This window comes from Herpailurus yagouaroundi, unplaced genomic scaffold, assembly GCF_014898765.1.
Source record: "Herpailurus yagouaroundi ecotype Mexico unplaced genomic scaffold, PumYag 140, whole genome shotgun sequence".
NCBI classification, from domain to species: domain Eukaryota; kingdom Metazoa; phylum Chordata; class Mammalia; order Carnivora; family Felidae; genus Herpailurus; species Herpailurus yagouaroundi.
This window is the reverse complement of record NW_024412395.1, coordinates 54898077-54922753: the sequence shown is the minus strand read 5'-3', so window position 1 is coordinate 54922753 and position 24677 is coordinate 54898077. Positions and strand designations below refer to the sequence as shown.

Below are 24677 nucleotides of genomic sequence, written 5' to 3'. Positions count from 1 at the left end.
CTATCAGCCATCTCACCCAGTCCTCCCAGTCATGAGAGGATCCTGTGACAAAGAAGCAAATGTGCTGGCTGACATGCCCGGGAGAGATGGAGCAGGAAAGGGGACGTCAGGCCTGAGAACCACACCAGGCCTGCATTATATACCTTCCAGGGCAGCACTGCCTAGCAGAAATAGAATGTGAGGCATGGATATAATTTAAATTTTTCTAGCAGCCACATTTTAAAGAAACAATCTTAATAACATTTCATTTAACCCAGTGTTTCAAATTTTTATCACTTTAGCACATAATCAATCAAAAAATTATTAAGACTGTTTAGGGTTGTGTTTTTTTTTTTTTAATTTGATACTAAGTCTTCAAAATCTGGAGTGTATTTTATACTTAAAACACATGTCAGTTCAAACTAGCCACATTTCCAGAGCTCAGTAGCCATGTGGTCGAGTGGCTACTGCAGTGGCTATTACAAGTCTAGGGCTTTACCTTTCTTCTTGAGGAATTTAGCCTGAACTCATATCCCCATCTGATTTCAACACATCTCATAAAAGATCCCACTTTGCTCAGGCTGGCTGTGTTTTCATTTAAGGGTAAATATAAAATGCGTATAATAAATCCTAATTTCCTCTCCTTTTTTTTGAAGATAAAAAGGTGTGGGGCTCGCTGACTATGGAGGAGGGCAAGAGGGAGACCAGTTATGGTAGAACCAATGAGAGTGGCTCTTCATCTGAACTAGGCAGAAATGGAGAGATGCAACTTGACTTGATCTGCTTGCTGGAGGAAGACACAATGATGGACTGAATGAGAGAAGGGAAGGGAGGAAGGGAGAGAAGGGAAGGGAGAGTGACTTCTAGGTTTTTAGCCAGAGCAAATGGATGGTGCCATTTATTGAAATGGAAAAGACTCGAGGGAGGAGCAGTTATGGAAAGTGTGTGGAGGTAGGAATTGAGAATGTATTTTGAGTGTAGGCGACACAACTGGACTTCAAGACTTACTGTAAAGCTATAGTAAAGAGGACTGTGTGGTACTGGTGAAAGAATAGACCGATCAATGAAACAGAATAGAAAGCCCAGAAATAGACCCACCTACATACAGTCCACTGATCTTTGACAAAGGAACAAAGACAATACAATGGAGCAAAGGTAATCTCTTTAACAAATGGTGCTGGAACAAGTGGACATCCACATGCAAAAAAAAAAAAAAAAAAGAAGAAGAAGAAGTAGACCTAGACCTTACACCTTTCACAAAAAAGTAACTTGAAATGGATCACAAACCTGAATGTAAAATACAAAACTAAAAACTAAACCTCCTAGGAAATAACATAGGAGGAAATCTAGATGACCTTGGGTATGGTGATAACTTTTTTAATTCCAAAGACACAATCCATGAAAGAAAGGATTGATGAGCTGTACTGCATTAAAATTAAAAATGTCTGCAAGACACTGTAAAGAGAATGAGAAGACAAGCAACAGACTGGGAGAAAATATTTGCAAAAGACCTATCTGATAAAGAATTTAACCAAAATAGGGATGCCTGGCTGGCTCAATTGGCTGCAGCATGCAATTTGTAATCTCAGGGTTGTGAGTTCAAGTCCCATGTTGGGTGTGGAGCCTACTTAAAAAAATTTTTTTAACCAAAATATACAAAGTATTCTTAAGACTCAATAAGAAAACAAACCAATTTAAAAATGTTTTAAATGTAGGCTCAAGATGACCTTTAATTAAACACGTGGTAGATATCCTGTTGGCCACTAGCTACATGTGTCTGAAGTTCAGAAGAAAGTTTCAGGCAGCAGATACATAAATTTAGAATCATTACTCTGTGGGTGGTATTCAAAACCTGAGAAGTGAAGTAGATCACTTGACCTGGAACAAAGGTCAAGGAAAGGAGTGGAGATCAGCCAAACAGACTGAAAGAAGCAGCTAACGATGTCAGAACAAACCAAGGAGAGTATGGTCAGAGGAGCCAGGGGAAGGCAGAGTTTCAAAAAGAAAGCAAATGCTGCTGAGCGGTTGAAACAAGATATGTGTAAAGGTGTGCTGGTTGATGAGTTCTGTTTCACCTGAAAGTAAGTTTGGATGACTCTTGTGAAAAGTTTTGCCATAATTGGGACAAGAGAAATGGGACCGAAGGTAGAGGGAGATGTTCAGGCAAAAGGGGTGGTTGGGGGTTGGCGGATTGGTTGGTTGGTTGGTGGGTTCGTTGGTTGGTTCGTTGGATTTTTTTAGCAGTGGGAAGGAGGAGGGTTTGAGGCTGGAGGCAAAGAAGGAAAGGAAGGGACAGAAGTGTGGTCCTTGAGAGGTGGTGGGGTGATGGGGTTCGATCTGGCGCATGGGTGGAGGACCCGGCCTTTGGTAGGTGCAGGAATGCTTCTGGGATAGAAGAAAAGACAGGGAAGACATGAGGCCTCTGTACCTTATTTCTCAGTGAAAAGCCACAGCAGAGGGGCTGTGGAGGGGGCAGTTTGAAGGGAAAGTGGAAGCTTTCACACAGCTCTCTTCAACTTGCCCTTTGCTTTTGTGGGGTTTTTTTTCCTTTTTTTTTTTTAAACCAGGTTTCGCGGGCTAGCACAGAATCCTAGAAGCGCCACTGATTAAACCTTTACTTAGGCTGTGGGGACGTGGTTTGTGGGGAGGTCGAGGAGCACTTGGGGTGCAGGCCAGCAGCCATCAGGTACTTCAGAAGCGTCCTAGTATGTTGTCAGTGTGGACACTGCACGGCCTGCCCGCTGAGTGTCAGTCCCTGGGGAACCTGCGCCTTCTGGCCCCTTGGCTCCTGCTTCTTGCCTTGTTCCAGCGCTTCAGGTAATCTCTCATGAGGCTTGGCATTTTGTCTATTTTTGTGGTAAGATTCCTTGGTTCTTGCCCTCGTGAGGCCTGCCAAACCTCCTGTTTAGGGCAACCACCCTTCTTGAGAAAAGTTTCAGTCTCAGTGGAGAATAGCAGGTGTGGCTGCTGCTATCAGTGCTATAAACGGGGGGAGGACAGGTATAGCCCATAGCCTTTCATTTCAATCCTTTGAAATCCCATGAAAGTGCAGATGAGAAAGCACATCTTGAACTTTTGAGGTTCTTGCCTGAATGGATTAACTAACCCTGTTTACTAATATCTCTCTGCTGGCTTAGAGGACAATGGTCTGTAGAATTCAGTGCTCTCTTTGCTTTGAACAAAGCCTCCAGCTTGCCACTCTTCTGATCCCAGCGTGAGAGCAAGCTTGTTTGGTCAAATTTGGTGTGTAAGTGATTTCAGCCATTTGGCTTATCTTATTTGTGTCATTTGGGGTGAAATTCCAGCAACCTTGGGCATCATTTCTTTTTTTTTTTTTTTTAAGTTTATTTATTTTGAGAGAGAGAGAGAAAGAGACAGAGAGAGAGAGAGAGAGAGCGCACATGAGTAGGGGAGGGGCAGAGAGAGGGGGAGAGAGAGAATCCCCATCAGGCTCTGCACTGTTAGCGTGGAGCCTGATGCAGGGCTCAGAGCCCGATGTGGGGCTCCATTCCACAAACCGGGAGATGATGACCTGAACCAAAATCAGGAGTCAGACGCTTAATTAACTGAGCCACCCAGGCACCCCATATCATTTCTTTTTTACTTGAAAATAGATTTAATGAAGGGCCATATTAGGTTTGGTCAAGTTTTCTAAGTAAGGAGCTTATCCCATGGCTTAACTGAAATGATGCCACATATGATACCTGGTTTTACTGAGGTCCTTACCCAACTTAAACCATATAATAAATGAAAGATATATTTCCTTTAAAAATTTTTTTTTCTTAATGTTTTTTATTTTTGAGAGATCACAAGCAGGGGAGGGGCAGAGAGAGAGGGGGACAGAGGATCTGAAGCATGCTCTGTGCTGATAGCAATGAGCCCGATGTCGGGCCTGAACTCGTGAACCGAGGTCATGACCTGAGCCGAAGTTGGACGCTCAATGGACTAAGCCAGCCAGGTGCCCCTAAATTTCGTTTTTTTATGCATCCTTTGAATAGGAATGACCAGCTCAGCTATAGGGGACTGATGCCCCACCTTCCACCTGCTAAAGCCTCCAAATATCACAAACACTGCTGATTGCTTTTTGCTTGCTAACAAAATCTCAATTTTGCTCCATAGTAAGTGTGCCCATCTCTAGGAGATGAATCATTATTAGCCCAAATTCATCCTGTAATCTCTCTTCTACTGTGCAGGTGACCCAGCTCTGGCCTCCGAAATGTAAAGAAGTCTGAGGACAGGGCTTGACACAGCTGGAAGAAGAGTGGATTTTTCCTCCCCTAAAAGAGGGAGAACAGAAGAGATTACCCCACTCTTTTCCCTCCTGTTATGAGGACTGGAGATGAATTCCAGGGCTCTCTGGATAGCATTCCTTTTAGATTTGAAAATAATAGATTTAGTAAAGAACTGTATTCGGAGTAGTGGAAAAGGAAGGTCAAAAAGATGGGCATGGGCGCCTCGGTGGCTCAGTCAGTTAACATCCTACTTCGGCTCAGGACATGATCTCACTGTTCGTGGGCTGGAGCCCTGCATTGGGCTCTGGGCTGAGAATGCAAAGCCTGCCTAAGGTTCTTTCTCTCTCTTCCTGTCTCTCTGTGCCCCCCCCCCCACCAACACTCATCCTTTCTCTCTCTCTCTCAAAATAAATAAACCTAAAAAAAAATAAAAGTGGACCAAGAAACATCACTAACCGGTGCTGGTCCAAACCTGGATCAGCCTGCCTACAGACTTCGTGTTTTGTGCAAGAATGAAATGCTCTCATTGTTTAAGACACTTTGGTTTGAGTATTCTGTTACTTGCAGCTAAAAGCCTCCAGATACACATGACTTCACAAAATTTGCCATGCTCAAGAGCATTTATAACTAACACTCTTTACCCTGACTCAACAAAAGCAATTCCCCACCTTACACTTGGCTGGTAAACCATGGTTCCTTTATAGCTTGTTAACTTTAGCTAAAGCTCCAAGGGTATTATAAAACCAAAGTGTTTTTAATTTTTCTGGTTTTCCAGCATAATTTGGCTAAGTGTAATAGTATAACTAAAATGATTTTTCATTAACTAATCTCTCGAAAAATGTCAGTATTCCCAAAGAGCCATTTTAGAGTTGTCTTCAAAATGTTTTTCAACCTTTCTGGTTCAGAATTTGAGTTCTTAATTGGGGTCCGCCTTTGGGAATTATTAGAAACTGACTATAAACAGGCTCTACTATTGCCTGAGGCAATCACATTATTTTTTTACAATTGCTATAAAAGCTCACCTACATTATTAAAACTCCAAATATTCTTCATTCTTTATGGCTTGGCATTTCATAATCTTATTTGTCCAGAACTTCAGTGCTTTATCCATTTTTATTGCTCAAGGCTTAAATTTGTTCTTTATTTAATATTATTGAGGTTTTTCTCCTTTCTAACCCACTCCCATCTTTACACCTTATGTCCCTAAAAATGCATGAATATGACCAAACCTCATTTCAGGGACCACTGGGTCAAACACTGTCACGTATAGAATTAACTATCAAATGTACACCTTCAGTTTACCAGAATTTCTGTTTTTCATATCTTTGTCTGAGAGTTCATACACAGGTGTTTTGGTTAAAGCCAGCTCCAAGAAATCCCTGACATTTTATAACAAGCAAAAACACTCATAAGCTAAATTTGCTCAGAGCCTAAGTTAAGTCATGCAACCAGCCTAAATGGAATAAGTACAATTTTCTCTTCATTCTGAGTTTCAGTTTTTAAGTTGACCAAGGACGTTTTAGTTCTTAGCAATAGATAGATATAAGTGTATTTGCTAACTAAATGAATTGGGGTTAGCGGAGTAGAAAGAGTAACAAAACAACACTGACCAAGTAGGACATCAGTATTCCAGTAAATTCACTCAGTGCAGAATTTGAAAGCTGATACGTATTTCTGCAAGTGGTTTATGGAACTTCTCAAATTCCATGTATGGCCCTGGTCACATCAAGCAAGATGAATAGTTTATCGGCTGTATCACTGTAGGAAAAACTAGTAGTATAAACTTACTCGTTAAATTCAACAAGCATGTGGGGCGCCTGGGTGACTCACTCATTTGAGCATCTGACTCTTGGTTTTGGCTCAGGTTGTGCTCTCTCGGTCGTGGGATCAATCCCCATGTCAGGTTCTGTGCTGGGTGTGGAGCCTGCTTGAGATTCTCTTTCTTTCTCCTGCCGCCTCCCCCAACCCCCCCCTCCTCATTTTCTCTAAAATAAAATAAAATAAAATAAAATAAAAGAGAAAATAAAATAAAATAAATTAAAAAAAATTCAACAAGCGTATATGAGCCCAGGCCTGTGCCAATCAGTAAGGATTATTACCCTCTTAAAACCTAGGCCTTTTGGAGGAAGGTCTCAGAGTTGCCTCGGTTGTACCCACAGGCTTTTAATTTTGGAGATGACACAACGAGGCTAATGCCACTGAAGGAAGAGTGTTATTACTTACATTTCCCGAGAGAAGGGAGCACATTGTGCCACAAAGGCCACGTGGGGTAGCACCAGTTTTGGTCAGGAGGCAGAAGCAGTGAGGGGAAAGCATGGGCCAGAGCCTTTATTGTTTCCCACAGGAAGGCAAGGCAAGGCAGAGAAAACGGGTTAATATTGGCTAGTTTGAGTCAGCAGGCTCTGGGCTATAGAGGCGGTCTCTTGTTATATGCTACCTGGCCCTGGGTTATTAGGGCAGAGGAATATTGGCTTGGTATGTGAGTGCAATAAAAGAGGTGGCTGGGAGTACGGACTCATGACCGATTGGAGGATTTGTAATATTATCAGGTGCCCACAAAAGCTGGCTCACAGAGGTAGATGTAAACAGCTCTGGCCATTAGTGTGACCCTGTCTGTAACCAATGGATGCCAAGTAGACAAATATAGAATCTAAGAAAACGCAGAACAAGAATCCACGTGACCAGGGAGTCTCAGCGCAAACCAGTCCTCTTACATAAAAACACAGCTTGGAAATTATACTGTGTACCAATAAGCATTTGGAACACCAACCGTATAGCTATTCCAGGTTTTTATTACAAAAATCTGTAATAAAGAATTTGGCCTTGCCCAAAAACACGTCTGGCCTTCACCCTCAGCTTCTTGAATTAATCTGTGTCATCCCCGATACGACTGTCTTTGTTTACGGATAGGATGGCCACCCTGGATCTTAGAGTAAGGACCGGCCCCTCCAGAAAGATCAGTTATAATTTAGTGTGTGGCTTTGGATCCTGTAGTATCAATCTGTAAACTTCAACCATGGGGGCAATTAACGAAACCCCGTTAAGATCTCTGGATACTGATGCTCGTGTGAGCTTCCACGGTTGGCAGTTCTCCGTGTGCATTGTCACACATCAGTGCCAGGAGGGTAATGCATCTTTAAGCCACAGGAGAGGACAACGAAAGTCTCATGTCTGGAACCCTCCCAGATTCTGTCCTATGTGTCTCTTCCTTTGGCTGGCTTTCATCTGCCTCCTTTCCCGTATAAGAAACCAAAACCATGAATAGAATAGCCGCAATGGGTTCTGTGAGCCCTTACAGTGGATTATCGAAACTGAGTGCTCCATAGCAGTTGGTGTCAGAAGTGAAGGCAGTCTTGAAAACTGTGACCTCCACCTACGCAGTTTGTCTAACTCCAGGCGAAATCTCTACACATGTGTACTAGGCAAGTAAGTAAGTAAATAAGTAAATAAATACATACATACATACACAAAGTTGAAAAATAAAGAAGATATTAAATAAAAAATGGACACTTCTCCTGAGGATCCCACAGTAAACTCTTTCTGGATTATCTTTCTAGATATTTCCTGCATAAATGTAAGCGTATATACACACTTTATTATTTCTTTATCGTAAATGAGATTGTGCTCGACAACCTCTTCTAAAATTGCCTGTTATCCCTTCTATTGCATAAGTGGCCTTTGTGTCAGCACAGGTGGACCTCCCCCTGAGATCTGGATGGCAGGATGGTGTTCGTATGGCATGGTTGTACCATGATAGGAAGAGAATGGAGTCTCAGGGGTCTTATGAGATCACGTGACTGCACATAGTAGCACTCTTAGAACAGTGCTGATCCCAAAACAAGCAAGCACTCCCTGCCTTTGTTATCACTTGTGATTTAGCCACTCTCGATTGTGCACATTGCTATTTCCATTTTTTTAATGATTTCCAACAAGGCTGCAATGGATATCCTCCAATTGTACTTATACCCAGGGATGGAATTACTGTGTCAAAGGGTATGCGCATTTAACATCTTGCTAGATGTTGTCAAATTGCCCTCTGAAATTGTGCCAATTTGCATTCCCATCCCTATCCTGTGATTTGACTTACTCCCCTTTCCTCTCATTTACTGAGTATTATCAAACTTTTTCATCTTTGCCAACCTGATAGGGTTTTAGAAATTGCATCTCCTTGTAGCTTGTCTTTCTTTAATTATTGTGAGGCTGAGTACTTTTTTTTACATATTTGTTTATTTACTTTATAGTACTTTTTCTTCCAGCTCGTTAACTCGTGTGCTTTAATTTTCTATTTGATTTAAGCAAACTCCCTATGTCATTTGAAGCTAGTATCTTGAAGGAGAATTAGGCAAAAGAAAAAGATACCAGGATGCTTTTCCAGCCAGTGTTTCCGTATCATCATGACTTCCACGATGGCTCTCAACGTCCTTTTAAGAAAGAAAACAAGAACAAAAAGCAAAGCAAAATGGAAAACAATAGACTGGAAAGAGGTACTAATTTTCTCTGGTTGATTGAAGGGCTTTTGTTTGTTTGTTTATTCCTTTCGACTAAATAGAAATCATTCCCTTTATTTCAGCTTATATCCATTTTTCCAGGATGGAAACCAACCCACCAAGAACTGGATCTTTTTATTCTGCAATTTAAACCAACTAATAAATAAATGTTCTGTTATGTCTCACACAATGTAAGTGGTAGGAGACAACAAACTGGTAACAACTTGTGTGTGTCTTGGTAAGTTTTTTTTTTGTACTTTTTATAAGGTGCAAAACACAATTTTATGAGTTACTTTACTAAAAACAGGTTGACTCATATTGTCCTAAAGTCTTGATTTTCAGGGGCACCTGGGTAGCTCAGTCAGTTAAGTGTCTGACTTCGGCTCAGGTTATGATCTCACAGTTCGTGAGTTCGAGCCCCGTGTCGGGCTCTGTGCTGACCGCTCAGAGCCTGGAGCCTGCTTTGGATTCTGTGTCTCCTTCTCTCTCTGCCCCTCCCCCACTTGCGCACGCTCTCTCTCTCAAAACTGAATAAATGTTAAAAAAAAAATAAGAAAAAAAGAGATAGTCTTGATTTTCAAGTGACATTCACATTTTGCAAAGAATGCTTGTGTAAACTTTTCAGAAACTGATTTCTCCAAAAAGGAGAGATGCCTCCCCCACCGACCTGGCCACCAAAATGTGGCCCTGCCTTTCTTCAAATCTCCTTTTCTTCCAAAACCGACCTCTTGAAAGCTTCCCAGATGGGCTCCTTGTTTTTCAACTGCATAACCTCTTCCCTCCCCTCTCCCGTTTCTCATACCAGGTAATAGTCAGTATCTGATTATACATATACTGGCTGACTCCACGAATTTGTGTATGTCCACATGCATCTTTCCTCCCCTGGTAAAAGTTGTAGAGCTCCTCTTGATTAGGTGTTCTACTAGTTATAAATATCTGCATCACACAATACATCCAAGCTCAGCAGCATAAAAGCAACAATAAGCACTCATTATCTCGCACAGCTTCTGTGGGTCAGAGACCCAGGAGCTGCTCAGCTGGGCTGCAGGCATCCAGATAAAGGCTTACTGGACCCAGAGGATCTGCTTCCAGGATAGAGCACTCCCACGGCTGGCAAACTGTGGCCAGATAGTGTCTAATCACGTGGACTCGTTTGCAGAGCTGCTAGAAAGTCTTCATGCTGCTCGCTCTCCCCCAGAGCCAGCAACCCAAGGGGCAAGGCAAAAACCACAGTGTCTTTTGTGATCTAGCCTCTGAAGAAGTCCCACACTCATTTCCCAGATTTCCTATTTGTTACTGTAGGGGTGGAAAATGTTTCCCTTCTTCCCTTCTAGGTTCTTGGGCTGGTCTGATAATTGATATAAGATGGATTAACAGAAGAAAAACAAATTTCAAACAAACGGGAGTCCCATAAAAATATGAGACCCAAAAGGTCAGCCAGGTGTTTGGAGCTTATAGAACATCCAGAGCTAAGTAAGGGAAGGGGTCGGAGTCTGGAGATACCAAGCGGAGGACGGCCATTCACAGGAAGGCACAGGAGAAGTTTGGAAAACAAAGCTGTCCTTTTATGTAGATAAGTTTCTTGGGTAAGAAGGTGTCTCTCGTAACAGCTGTCTCCCTGAAACAGGCCCCCTTTCCAGTATAAATTTAGGCAGTTGAAGCGGGGGGGGAGGTAAAGAGGTTTTCCTGAATCTGCTGAGTTTTGGTTGCCTTTAGCTCAAAATAATCCTTTTGCCAAAGACACATATTTTAGGATGGCAAAATTTGCTCCCCTTCATTACATAGATCAACCCTCCCCAAGGGCATGAATACGAGGGCGCAGGAATCATTTGTGGCCATCCTGGAGGCTGGCTACCATTGGGATCCAGCCTTTTATTCATTCTTTATGTTATGCCTGCTACATCACAGATCTTGGCAGAGATATAATCACTTAAAAGAACTCAATGCTGTAGGAATACCATAATGAACAGGAAACTGGTTCCTTTAATTAAAACTGATGACACATGCGTAAAAGGACAAGTCTTAGATCAGCCAACCTGGGAAACATCTCCAAGGCAGAGATGTGCCCGTAGGAGGTTGACTGTGGACAGCCCTCTGGACCAAGATCTGTGGAGAGTGGAGGCTGACTGGGGTCAGGGAGCATCAAGGACCTCAGCAAAATATCCCAGGCAGCTCTACGGCTGGGATGGCCCCTCAGAGTATTTACACCACGGAAATTGGCATATGCTATGAGTCAGGGCTTTTAATCCCTGATTTGATCCTTCAGCTGGTCATTGATCATTTACCAGCACACAAGTGACCTATTGCATCCCATTCTCTGAGATCCAGAATGTATTATTTTTAGCATTTTAAGATCTCTAAGAAGTCCAACAATAAGGAAATGTGTTTAATTTTGTGAATAAGCATCCCCCAAAGATATGATGTGGATATAAATCTTAGTCCACAGACTCAAGTGTATCAGAAGCTATGTAATTTCCGGAAATTGCCTCACCAGCCTCCCACCCCCCGGGGTTGTGCCCCAGCTCCAGGGGCCAGGAGGGTGCTGACTCACTGATCCATCCAGGCACCACTCAGATGCCCCAAATCCCAGCCCGGGTCCAAGGTCTGGGCTGGCCCTCCTGTGATACTCAGGGTATGGGAAGCCTTGTCCTTGGGAGGGACACACTCTCTCACAGCTCCCCTGTCCACAGAACTTCCTGTTGCCTCTCAGTCCTGTTGCACCCATTGTGCCCGGTTCTGGAAAGCTTCTGAGTGCAAACTCTGGTCTAGGTGACTTTGCTGACCTTTGCTACCTCCCTGGGCTCTGCCCAGCCACCTCCCTGAACTCTGCTGAACACACACGGACACGAGCCCCCTCCTTTCCCTCCCCTACTCTTCCAGATTCCCCCTTCCCGTGATGCCTCCTCCTCCTTTCCCCTCCTACTCCTCACCCCTCCTCACCGTCCTCTTTTCCTTCCCCCTCCTCTCTCTCCTGCTCTCCTCCCTCCGGCTCAAGAACTTTCCAGGCTGGGGTAAATCCCACTCTATTCATCCAGACTTTGCCGGAGAATCAGCTGAATTCTCCTCAGGATTTAGGTTTTGAATAACAAAAGCCAGAAAGCCCCGGTTGTTTTGTTTTCGATTCTAACAGAAGCCTCCCCTAGGGCAGCGAGCACCGGACCCCCTTTCAGCTTAGATGGGGAAGGAGAGTATGTAACTGGAAGAGACGGAGTAGAGGAGCTCGTATCTAAAACTACCTTTCCCTCCGTCACACCTGTTGTCACTTCGGAAGAGTTTTGTGGGGCACAGTGCAGGGAAACTCTGCAGGTGCCATCCCACGTGGCCTACAGAGAACACGCCGGGGGCTGAGGAGGTGCCGCAGCAAGGCTCGGGGCCCCCAGTGCGCGACTGACAGCGGGGGAGCGCTTTCCTCCGCACAGCGGCCGCCCTTCTGGAGTGGGCGCAGAAGGGGAGGGCGGAACGGACGGAATCCCGGTTGACCCCAAGTTACCGGAGTCCCAGGGACAGCTGAGGGCGAGCGGGGTGGGGGTGGGGGTGGGGGCCGGGGTGGGGAGGCTGCTGTTCTTTGCGGCTTCTTGAAAACCTCGGAAGAGTGTATCTTCACGGTTGCCCTTGTGTTTCCACAGGCACTGATTTCTGGCACGTTTGAAAAGGATCCTGACTCCCACTGTGATAGTATAGGGTTCTGAAAGCATCTTAAAATCCTTGGGAAAATTAATATATTGATCGAGAAATGACAAAATGTGAAAACTCCACCAGACTAAAAGAAATTCAAACCCGGTTAAATGGGCATGATTTAATAGCAGGCTATTTCTAAATTGTTTATTTCACACAGCGTTTATATTGGTGGCAACTATGATAACAAATCCCAGGGCCTTGATAAGATCAACAAATTACCAAGTGCTAATTGTTTCTGGCAGGTGTAAGTGAGGAGATAAATAGCATATAAATTAAACTGCTGTGTGTGAGGGTGCCATTCCGGGACTCACGACTTTTCTGCACTCTGCAGCTAAGTAATTCCTCTTATCCCATAATTAGACACTTGTACCTTTAAAAACTGCACTCATTAATGCATATATTACCCTTCCACTGCCAGAGTTAGAAGAAAACAGATAAGGGGCAGTAGTCTAAGAAATTGAATATCAATGACTTTGCATCCCTTTGTCACCTTTGAAATGCAGGCCATCTGTCTTGGGTCACGTTTGGTCATCTACATAGTTGTTCCATGTGCTCAAGGGTGGCTGTCATCACAGCTGGGCCTGCGTGGCCTGGCCCCTTTCAAGATCTTGCCTCAGATATGCTTTTTTTTTTTTTTTTTAAGTTTATTTGTTTATTTTGAGAGAGAGAGAGAGACAGCACGAGTGGGGGCGGGGCAGAGAGCCAGGGAGAGAGGAAGAATCCCAAGCAGGCTCCGTGCTGTCAGCACAGAGCCTAAGTGGGGCTCAAACCCATGAACCACGAGATCATGACCTGAGCCGAAACCAAGAGTTGGACACTCAACCGACCGAGCCACGCAGGCGCCCCTCTCAGATTCACTTCTCAGTGTTGTTATGCCACCACATTTATTCAATGACAGCCGAAGTGTCTTAACTTTATCATAAATGCCAGTTGTCCCCTTCCCGGCTTCCTATCTCAAGTGAGAATCATAAGGGTCGAATGTTACTACCACACTATTTTACTAGAAATGCAGACATACAGCGCAATGCAATGTGACAGGTTGTTTTCTTTCCTTTTTTCTTCAGCCTCTGTACATCTGCTTAAGAGTGTTATCTGGATAATGTTATTTTTCATTCTGCTTTAGTCATGGTATGTCAAATGCGTTTGAAATTCTAAGGACAAAAATGCAGCCATTCGTTGTTAATTTCATCCATGTATCCGTCCATCTGCTCATCCATTTATCCATCCATACGTTTACTTCATCATTTTTTCTTTGCATTTCTTTACAAAACTCTTTTGGTTCAGATCCTGTGCAGGGTGCTAAATAAAAGACACATTTTTTTCTGCTGAGCTCAGAGGGAGAGGCCAGAGTTGTAAATACTGATTACAGCATAAAGCTGTGGGGAGGCCCCACCCAGCGTGGGCTTGGGCAGGAAGATTCCAGTGAGGAGATGAGAAAGCCAAGAGGAACAGCAAAGAGCAACAGCTTGTAGGCCCTTGGGTTGGGCTATCCTCAGAAGGACATAAGTGCCCTGTGTCTGGGGTACCCAGTGTCCAGAAGTAGCCTGTGAAATGAGGCACAGCACCTGGCCAAGCTTATCCCATTTTTCCCTCCCGGCAGCCCTGAGATGTAAGTACATTTCTAGCTGCTCTATGGTGGGGATCAAGAGGGATGGAGGAAGAAATCCCTGCCGCCCCTGCCTACCGTGACCTTGGGAAAGGAACTTAACTTCTCTGGGTCTCAGTTCTTCGTATGGTAAATGGAGATCAGAACAGTTTCTCTGTCTCAGGCTTGTGAGGATGAAATGAATTTGTAGGTAGCAAATAGCAGCTATCATGACTGATCCCACTGATTAATGTTGGTGAGTGTAATTAAGTGACCAAACCACCCAGCCGAGAGGGGCCGAGTCAGACTGGAGTCAAACTAAGACTGCTTCCTTCCCCGGGGTACTATGTCCCCTGGGACCACACACGATGGCACCAAATCAAGACCGGGTGCAACCAGGAAAGGCTTCCTGCACAAGGTGGCATCTGGGCTGAGTTTGGTAGAAGGGCAGGGAGTTTGCCAGGGAAAGAGGTGGGGAGAGGGGATGGAACAGACCGTGTGAGGACTGGAGGCCTGAGTAAGTCTGGCATGTTGAGGGCACTGAGATAAGGCTGGGGGGTGGTGGGGAGAGTGGGGCCAGAGCACAGATGAAGACCACCTGGGGTGTTTGGACCAGATCTTGAAGGCCTTGCAGATTCTTTGTTTTCTGTTTAGCGCCAGTCGTATGCTTCTGTGAGGAGGTAGGAAAAAGTGAAAGAGGAACTTAAAAGTACAGGTCACCTGTACTTACAACTTACTTACTGTTTCTCTTGAAATGACTTGCTCTTTTTACATAAATTTGTTTTCAAAAGAAACTTTATATCGTAACCGTAAATGGTAAGCCCACGATAAGCCCCCGGTGCCAGATGTGTTCCAGAATTCACATTTTTTTTTTTTTCTGATTTCAAAAGGTGATACAGTGCATATATGCAACATCACTTAACATCCCCAGAGGGCCAAAGAATGAATGAATATTTCTGCAGAGAAATGTATGAATATTTACACCAAGCAGCATAAAGACTATTTATAGATTGCCTCAAATCAGCTTTGGCTCCAAACTTGCAAAAAAAACCTTTCATTTTCTTCAGAGCTTTTTGGAATTCAGAATGTGGGTGAGTAGTATCACTTGCTGGACATAAAAGGTAACAGAAAATATATTCATTGCAAACGAAGCAATGTGATTAGCGTCCAGCTCACCCTCCCTGCTGTGGCTGCAGAAGGGCTCTTGTTGAAAGGGAGAGTCACAGGGAGGTGTTGACAGCCTCCCCTGGCAACGTTAACCGTGGGAGAACTGGGAGCAGGGAGTCCAGGAGCTCCGTGTGATATTCTTGCAGCTTCTCTGGAAATCGAAAACGATTCTAAGTTAAAAGTTTATAAAATGAGCGAACAAACAAGGTGACTAACACCAAACCGGACTTTTTCCTTGACACTGAGAAATGAGGGTAAAAAGCAAACTCACTGTTCTCACGTAGGCACCCCATCTTCGAATGCCTCCCTGTCATCCTGCCTGAAGTCATCCCAGGGCCGCTCTGGGCCTTGGGAAATCTTGGCTGGGTCTGGGCTGGGTCAGGCCAAGGGCCTTGGGCTTTTTCTGTAGACGATGAGGTTTGATTAGAGGTGTGTAAGTGGGTTTGGGGGTGCCTTCATCCTGGTGTAGAGGTGAGCAGTTTGGCAGGAGTAGAAGAAGTCGGGCAGGGGGGAGGAAATGTTGGTGGTCATGAAGGGACAGATGTAGGACAGATATGGGAGGGTGGGAGGGCTCAAAGTCCCCACTGGAGATGCTGGGGCAGGGCCGGGGTATGTAGGAGGTGTGTTAGAGGTCTGGATGGGGCAGGATGCTGACTTTGAGGGGGCCTAAGTCACCTTACGGGAAATGTCCTTCATGGGGCCGGAAGCCAGAGCTCAGAGCCAGAGACACAGATCATAAAGGGGCTGGAAGATCTCTCCAGGAGAGAGAAAAGAACCCTCTGTTGCCCCAGCCCCTCAGGTCCCCACCCCCACCGGCTCGGTGATTTAAACTGTGGAGGAGAGGGAGGAGACCAGGCTTCCTACAAATCGGGAAACAGGCAGGGAGCCCCTCATTCTGGGTGGAAAAGGAAGCTTCGTTCCTGGTTGTTAACCGTGAGGCCAACGGCGGCGTTGAAATCTAATTCACAAAGGACGGAGACCCTCCCCTACAGGGCCTGATTCCCGATTCCCAGGGCTGCCTAAAGGGGAGCTGTTGTATCAAAGGCAAAGGAACCAGTACCAAAAAAGAAAAAAGAAAAAGAAAGATGCACATGGAGACGTCCCAGAGAAAGCAAAGAAACGGCGTGGGCTTCTCCAGAGTCTGCAGGCCTGTTTGCACGCAGACGACAATCATCCTGCCCACGTGCCTGATTTTGCCCCCCAAACCCTCTCCTGTCTACCAGCCTCTTGCCTGATTCAACACTGGAGACCAAGCCAGGGCTATTCTGGCACTTAACCCGGCTGCTGGAAGCAGGAGAGAAACTGGCTACCTGGGGCAGGTTGCCGACCCTGGATACTGGCCCGCAGAGGCCATTTTGGCCCTGGACTGCCGGTGGGCCCTGGCCGCCTGGTGCGGTCCCCTGCCCACCCCCCCCACCCCCCCCCCGCGGCTGGGAGGAGTGGCAGCCGGCTGCGGGCCTGCCCGGGGAAGCCGGTCAGCCTGACATCCCCAGCAGATGTCAGTCTGGGAACAGGAAGCAGCTTGTTTGGGGCTTCTAAAAATAAATAAATAAATAATAACTCTAACCACAAGAATCGTCTTTTATTCCAAAGTAAAAAAATGCTTTAATGACTAGAGCATTTAGCACATCGGGGGTTTTCATTGTTTTCAATTATGTGCAATTCTGAAAGGAGAGCACAAATTCGGAGCCTGAATGGAGAATTGTGGGGCTGCGGATTTGTGCTGTTTTAAACATTTGCTTTACTACTTTAAGAAGAGAACTGTAAAATGGAAATAATGATATATTATTACAAGTAAATTACACTGTGGAGTAGCATTAATATTGCAGTTGAAACCTAGAATTTGAAATAAAGATGGAAATATTCATTTGTACATAGTTTTTGTTCTTAGAAAAATGATTTGGAATTAGGCGAGAAGCTTCCTTCTGCGTCTGCGTACCCAGCCAGGCTCAGCGCTCCCGCCCAGCCGCCTCGGCCACCCCTTCAGCCCAGCAGCGGGGCCCTGGGGGGCCCGCTGGGGCAGGGACCCCGGAGTTCTCAGTGCCTGGTGTGCTGGCACAGGGTGGGGGGCCTCCGTGCCTCCCCAGCAAGGGGAAAAAAATTAATGCATTCCAGAAATACGTGATTTGGAAAGCAGAGATGGGGTGGTGGGTGGACCTCATAGTTTTATGTGCGTGGGGACAGAAACTGGATGAGGAGATGGTGACAGCAGGTGATAGATGAGCCTTACTTACTCTTTGGTAGTCCCTCTCTCCCTTCACAGAAGCAGGCCCTATTGCCAGACCTCGTCCCCCATCCGTGCCTCCCTCCTCCCCTTCAGGGAGGAGGGCAACAGGGGAAAGCTTAGGGTCTGTTACTTCCTTCTATTTGTTTATTAATTCGAGTGTTTTTTTATTAAATTTTTTTTTCCTTTTTATTGGAGAGCTCTCCTCCCTCCAGTGTTTTAAAACCAACCTCAGATAGCTGAGCCCTGGCATGTTTTCTGAACCAAACATCGCGGCCTACTGCGCCCCATTACTTCTGAGACCAGGGCCCACACTGCTCCCGTGGCCTCCCCAACCAGTGTCCTGACCTGGCCCTGTCCACTCTGCCAGACTCTCTTCCAGTCTTCTCTGCCTTTGTCCCTGGGGCCTCTCAGTGCGGCTCCCTCTCCTCCCTCATCCCCCACTCAGGCCACCAGGCCCACCTCCGGGGCAGCCCCTCCCCCTCCAGACGCCAGTGTTTCTGTCACAGCCTTAGCACTTTTAGAATTTACCAGTGTATTCCACCCCCCCCCCCCGTTTGATCACGAGTTCCCTGGAGTAACTGAATTCACATGTATACCCCTTGCCCTTGCAGGGAGTAACAATGCATGGTTGTTGAATGAATGATTTGGCAGTTTGGGAGGTGGGATTGGGAAGTATTATTTATTGAGCACATCACAAAAGATGGGAGGCACCCGGCTGGCTCAGTCAGAAGAGCATACGGCTCTTGATCTCGGGGCCCTGATCTCTCTTTTTACAAATGAGGTCAGAGGCATTTAGTAACTTGCCTCAAGACACACAGCCAGGAAGAGACAGAGCAAGGATTACATTTCAGGGTTGACTCCCCCCCCCCCCCCCACCATCATCTTTGGACCCTGCACGATGGAGTGAGGGCTGACTCACAGAATCCCCAGCATGTACACTGAGCACCACAAAGAGACCTTTATGGCCCTGATGGGTTCCTTGGAATCTCCAGGATGGCCTGGCAAATACCAAGGGTCCTGGTAACCAACCCGTGCCTCCCACCTTTGTAAACTTTTATGTGCAAGACTTCAAACCTGGAGGAAAGTTGAAAGAGTAGGAGAAGGAACATGAGTGTATCTTTCATATGGCAAATACTCATGTGCCCTTATACAGGTATTTCTGTTAGGGGGTTGGGGTTTTTCGGTTTTTGGCTTTTTTGCTAAACTGCTTACCTTGCAGATATTTATGGCACTTGACTTCTAAATATGTCAGCATGTTTCTGTTAGATTTGCCTCCATAACTACAGCACCAGGATCACACCTACGAATTTCACATATACTTGATCATTAAAGTATAGTCTTTATCCAAATCCCCTAATTAGTTCAGAAACAGCATTTTATAGCTGTTTTTGATTTCATCAGGATCTGTTGAAGGATCACAGATTTCATTGAGTTATCTTTTCTCCTTAGTCTCCTGTAACCTCAGTTTGACGTTTTCTTCTTTTTCATGATCCTGATATTTTTGAATTTAGACTAATTTTCTTAAAATTAAAAAAAAATTGGGGCGCCTGGGTGGCTCAGTCAGTTAAGCATCCGACTCAGGTCGCGATCTCATGGTTTGTGAGTTCAGGCCCCACATCGGACTCTGTGCTGACAGCTCAGAGCCTGGAACCTGCTTCAGATTCTGTGTCTCCCTCTCTCTCTGCCCCTCCCCTGCTCATGCTCTGTCTCTGTCTCCCAATAATAAACGTTAAAGAAAAAAAAAGATAAAATTGTTTTTTCATGTAAGCTCTACATGCAATATGGGGCTTGAACTCTTGACCCTCAGATCAAGAGTGGTATGCCTTGCCAATTGAACCAGCCAGGTGCCCCCGGACTAATTTTCTTATAGAGTGTCCCACGTTCTGGATTTCTCTGTTCCCTTACTTTTCTTCCCAGGAATGCTACATAGGTGACCTTGTGTATTTACCACTCCGTTATTTCGGGAGGCATGTAATGTCAGTCTGTCCCATTATAGGTGATGTCATTATGTTTGATTACTTGGTAGGCAGCCTCCAGGATGGCCCCAATTGTCCCCAGCTCCGGGAATTCATATCCTGTTTGTCTCCCTCCCCTTGAGTGCAGGCTAGACTTAGTGACTCACTTCTAAAGACTGGAACATGGCGGGAGATATAGAATGTCACCCCCGAAATTAGGTTATAAAAAGATGGTGGTTTTCATTTCGGGAGCTCTCTGTTTGCCTCACTTGTCCTGAGGGAAGCCGGCTGCTGTGCTGTGAGGCAGCTGCGTGGAGAGGCCCACAGGAGTGATCTTGGATGTGAATCTGCTGAGGCTGCCAACAGCCACCTGAGTGAAATAATCGACTATAATAGCTTCTTTCTGATAGACTAATTATCCCAAATTTGGTCAGTAGAAGTTCCTTCAAGCTGAGCTCCTTCCCATACATTCGCATCAGTCTTTGTGCACTTTCTTACTTTCTGGCTCACTCTGTACTTTCCCTGCCCCAGACCTGGAATCAGCCGTCTCTCCAAGGTTTCTTTTAGTGGAGAATGGCATTCAGAAACAAGTTTTGGCCACTAGAATAGTGCAACTGGAATATCATTGCTAATAGACCCCTTTAGTGGACAAAGCTAAAAACTGTATTTAAAGATTTTTTAATTAAAAAATTTTTTTAATGTTTGCTTATTTTTGAGAGAGACAGAGACAGAACACGAGTGGGGGAGGGGCAGAGAGAGAGGGAGACACAGAATCAGAAGGAGGCTCCAGGCTCTGAGCTGTCAGCACAGAGCCCGACTCGGGGCACTAACTCACAAACCATGAGATCATGACCTGAACAGAAGTCGGAGACTTAACCAACTGAGCCATCCAGGCACCCCTAAAAAAAGTTTTTAAAGAAATTTATTTCAATTCAAATCCAGCTCCATAGAGTTCTTCCTTCCATTCCCATTCCATGTCTGTATCTCTCTTCCTCCACAGTGAGAACCTGATTCCCAATCGCATCAATGTATTTCATTTGCTCTATCCTACAATGTACTCAAAATAGTTTCAGAATTACTACTCCAATACCATTTCAAAGAAGCCTTCTAAGAAAAAAATTCAAGACTTCTTTGCAGTTCTGTCTGTTCTTAGAATGATCCCACTAAAGGTATACACGGACAGTATTTACAAAGCATTGAAATGAACTCTGTGTGTGTGTGTGTGTGTGTGTGTGGTTCCATTATCAATTTGATATACAGTCAGATTTCTTTGTTTCTATTTGCATTTAGTTTTAGGGTTTGCTTTCTTCAAATCTTCGAAAACAATTTATTTTTTAAAGATTTTATTTTTTTAAGTAATCTCTACACTCAACATGGGGCTCGAACCCCCACCCCAAGATCAAGAGTCCCATGCTCCACCAGCTAAGCCGGCCAGGTGCCCCTGAATGTACAGGGTTAACTTACAGGGTTAAAGTTACAAAAGTTTCATAAGGTTTAAAAGTCAAAACTATATATAAAAATGTACATTCAGAAGTCTTATCCCCATCCTTAAGTTCCTTCCACTCCATTCCCACCCATCCACGATAGGCAATGTTTTTATTAGTTTCTGGTTTATTCTTCCTGTGTTTTTTTTCTTATGCAAAATGTAACATGATAGGGGTGCCTGGCTGGCTCCGTTGGTAGAGCATGCCAGTCTTGATCTCAGGATCATGAGTTTGAGCCCCACAATTGGTGTAGGGATTACTTAAAAAAAAAAAAAAAAGGAAGATGCCATATCACAGTATTGAACACCTTTATCTTTTCTCTTAATATATCTTAGAAATCACCACATATTAATTCATAGAAATATTCCTCAATCCTTTTTTGGCTTTATATTTACTCCATTGTGTGAATTCCTCATAGTTTATTCAGTTAGTATCCTGATGGGTCAGCATTTATGTTGTTTCTAATATTTTGTTATTATAAATAATGTCTCGCAGTGAAGAACCTTATAAAAATACTGTTTTAGGTTTGTGGCACTGCACTTTCAGGGTGAATCCCTGGAATTCGAATTGCTGGATCAAAGGGTAAATGCATAGGTAGTCTTGCTAGGCCTTCCAGATTCTCTCCCTAGAGGTCGTACCATTCTGCTCTCCCACCAATGATTATGAGGATCCCCCTACTTTTAAGCAGGCTCCATGCCTGATGCGGGGCTTGAACTCACAAGAGATCAAGAGTCACATGCCCTACTGCCTGAGTCAGCCAGGCACGCGGAGAATGTCCTTTTCCTTACAGCCTTGCCAACAGAGTATATTACCAAACTTCTGAATTTTTGATAATTTGATAAACACTAATATGTCAATGTAGCTCTAATATGCTTTATATCATTATGAGTGAAGCTGAATATCTTTTTTTAATGTTTATTTATTTACTTTTGAGAGAGAGAGAGAGTGAGAGAGGGGCAGAGAGAGAAGGATACAGAACATGCAAAGCAGGCTCTGTCAGCACAGAGCCCAACGTAGGGCTCGAACTCACAAACCATGAGATCGTGATTTGAGCTGAAGTTGGATGTTTAACTAACTGAGCTACCCAGGTGCCCCAGAAGCTGAATATATTTTCATATTTTTATTAAAAATTTTTTTAAGTATACATCTCTTTTTTTTAATTTTTTTATTTTTTAAGTCATCTCTACACCAAATGTGGAGCTCAAACTCATGACCCCAAGATCAAGAGTCACATGCTCACTGGGCTGATGGCTCAGAGCCTGGAGCCTGCTTCTGATTCTGTGTCTCCCTCTCTCTCTGCCCCTCCCCCGTTCATGCTCTGTCTCTCTCTGTCTCAAAAATAAATAAACGTTAAAAAAAATTAAAAAAAAAAAAGAGTCACATGCTCTTCTGACTGAGCCAGTCAGGTGCCTCCCATCTTTTCATATTTTTAAGACTCATCTACATCCCCCCCACCTTCCCTCTAGTAACCATCAGTTCGTTCTCTATAGTTATGAGTCTGTTTTTTGGTTTGTCTCTTTTTTTCTCTGTTTCTTAGGTTCCACAGATAAGTGAAATCATGTGGTATTTGTCTTTCTCTGACTTATTTCACTTAGAATTATGCCCTCTAGATCCATCCATGTTGTTGCAAATGGCAAGATTTCATCCTTTTTTATGGCTGACTAATATTCCATTGTGAATATATGTACCACATTTTCTTCATTCATCTATTGATGGACACTGGGCTGCTTTTGTAATTTGACTATTGCAAATAATGCTGTAATAGTAACAATGTAAACATAGGGCTGCATGTATCCCTTCAAATTAGTGTTTTTTAAATATTCTTTGTTTAAATACCTAGAATTAGTGGATCATATGGTAATTCTATTTTTAATTTATTGAGAAACCTCCGTACTGTTTTCCTTAGAAACTGCGCCTGTTTGCATTCCCACCAACAGTGGTTCCTTTTTCTCCACATCCTTACCAAGACTTGCTGTTTCTTGTGTGTGTGTGTTTTTTAAATTTTTTTAAGTTTATTCATTTTTCAGAGACAGTGAGACAAAGCGTGAGTGGAGGGAGAGGGAGACACAGAATCCGAGACAGGCTTCAGGCTCCAAGCTGTCAGCACAGAGCCTGACGCAGGGCTTGAACTCAAAACCGTGAGATCACGACCTGAGCCGAAGTCGGCCGCTCAACCAACTAAGCCACCCAGGTGCCCCTGTTTCTTGTGTTTTTGATGTTAGCTATTCTGACAGGTGTGAGGTGGCATCTCATGGTGGTTTTGATTTTCATTTCCCTGATGAAGAGTGATGTTGAGCACCTTTTCCTGTGTCTGTTGGCTATTTCTCTTTGGAGAAATGTCTGTTCATGTCTTCTATTTTTTTATTGGATTATTTGTTTTCTTGGTGTTGAGTTGTGTAAGTTCTTTATATATTTTTGATATAACTCTTTTTCAGATATGTCATTTGGAAATATCTTCTTCCATTCAGCAGGTTCTTTTTTTTTTTTTAAGAGAGATTTTATTTCTAAGTAATCTCTATACCCAATGGGACAGGGTGGCTCAAACCTACAACCCTCAAATCAAGAGTTGTATGCTCCACTAACTGAGCCAGCCAGGTATTGTCCCTGTCTTTTTGTTTTCTTGATTGTTTTCTTTGCTGTGCAGAAGCTTTTTATTTTGATGTAGTCCCAATAGTTTATTTTTGCTTTTGTTTCCCTTACCTCAGGAGACATATCTAGAAAAATATTGCTATGGCTGATGTCAGAGAAGTTCTTCTGCTCCCGAGGATATTTATGGTTTCATGTTTCATATTTCATATTTAACTCCATAATCCATTTTGAGGTTTTGTTGTGTGTGTGTGTGTCTGTGTGTGTGTGTGTAGGGTGTGAGAAAATGGTTAGTTTCATTCTTTTGCATGTGGCTGTCCAGTTGTCCCAGAACCACTTGTTTAAGAGACTGTCTTTTTCCCATTGCATATTTTTGCCTCCTTTGTCGAAGACTAATTAACCATATAATTGTGGGTTTATTTCTGGGCTCTCTGCTCTGTTCCATTGATCTATGTGTCTATTTTTTTAAGTTTATTTGAGAGAGAGAAAGAGAGAGCACATGCGCACAGGGGACGGATTGGGAGACAGGGTGAGAGAGGATCCCAAGCAGGCACTGTGCTATCAGTGTGGAGCCCGATGCGGGGCTCAATCCCACTAATTGTGAGATCATGACCTGAGCTGAAACCAAGAGCTGGACACTTAACTGAACCATCCACGTGCCTCTATGTGTCTATTTTTGTGCCAGTACCATACTGTTTTGATTACTATAGCTTTGTAGTATATCTTGATATCTGGGCTTGATTCTTCAAGATTGCTTTGTCTATTCAATGGTCTTTTGTGGTTCCATACAAATTTTAGGATTATTTGTTCTAGTTCTGTGAAAAATTCTGTTAGTATTAGGTAGGGATTGCATTAAGTCTGTAAATTGCTTTGGGTAGTATGGACATTTTAACAATATTTGTTCTTCCAATCCATGAGTGTGGGATATCTTTCCATTTGTTTGTGTCCTCTTCAGTTTCTTTCATCAGTGTTTTATAGTTTTCAGAATATAGGCCTTTCACCTCCTTGGTTAAGTTAATTCCTAAGTGTTTTATTATTTTTGGTGCAATTATAAATGGGATTGTTTTCTGAATTTCTCTTTCTGCAATTTCACTGTAAGTGTACGGAAATGCAACAGATTTCTGTATATTGATTTTGTATCTTGCAACAGTACTGAATTTATTTATCAGTTCTTGTAGTCTTTTGGTGGAGTCTATAGGGTTGTCTATATACAGTATCATGTCATTTGCAAATAGTGAAAGTTTTACTTCTTCCATAACCATTTTGGGTGCATTTTATTTCTTTTTCTTACCTGATT

General features: G+C 43.9%; 1 long non-coding RNA gene across 2 annotated transcripts in view; it reads left to right on the top strand.

Annotated features, from left to right (window-relative positions):
* The first annotated feature begins 13134 nt into the window (after positions 1-13134).
* Positions 13135-24677, top strand: part of LOC121030717 (uncharacterized) — a 35536-nt gene continuing 23993 nt past the window's right edge. For both annotated transcript variants that reach the window (XR_005790378.1, XR_005790377.1), the window contains exon 1: positions 13135-13985. This is a non-coding gene — a long non-coding RNA (uncharacterized LOC121030717). The remainder of the gene's footprint in view (positions 13986-24677) is intronic.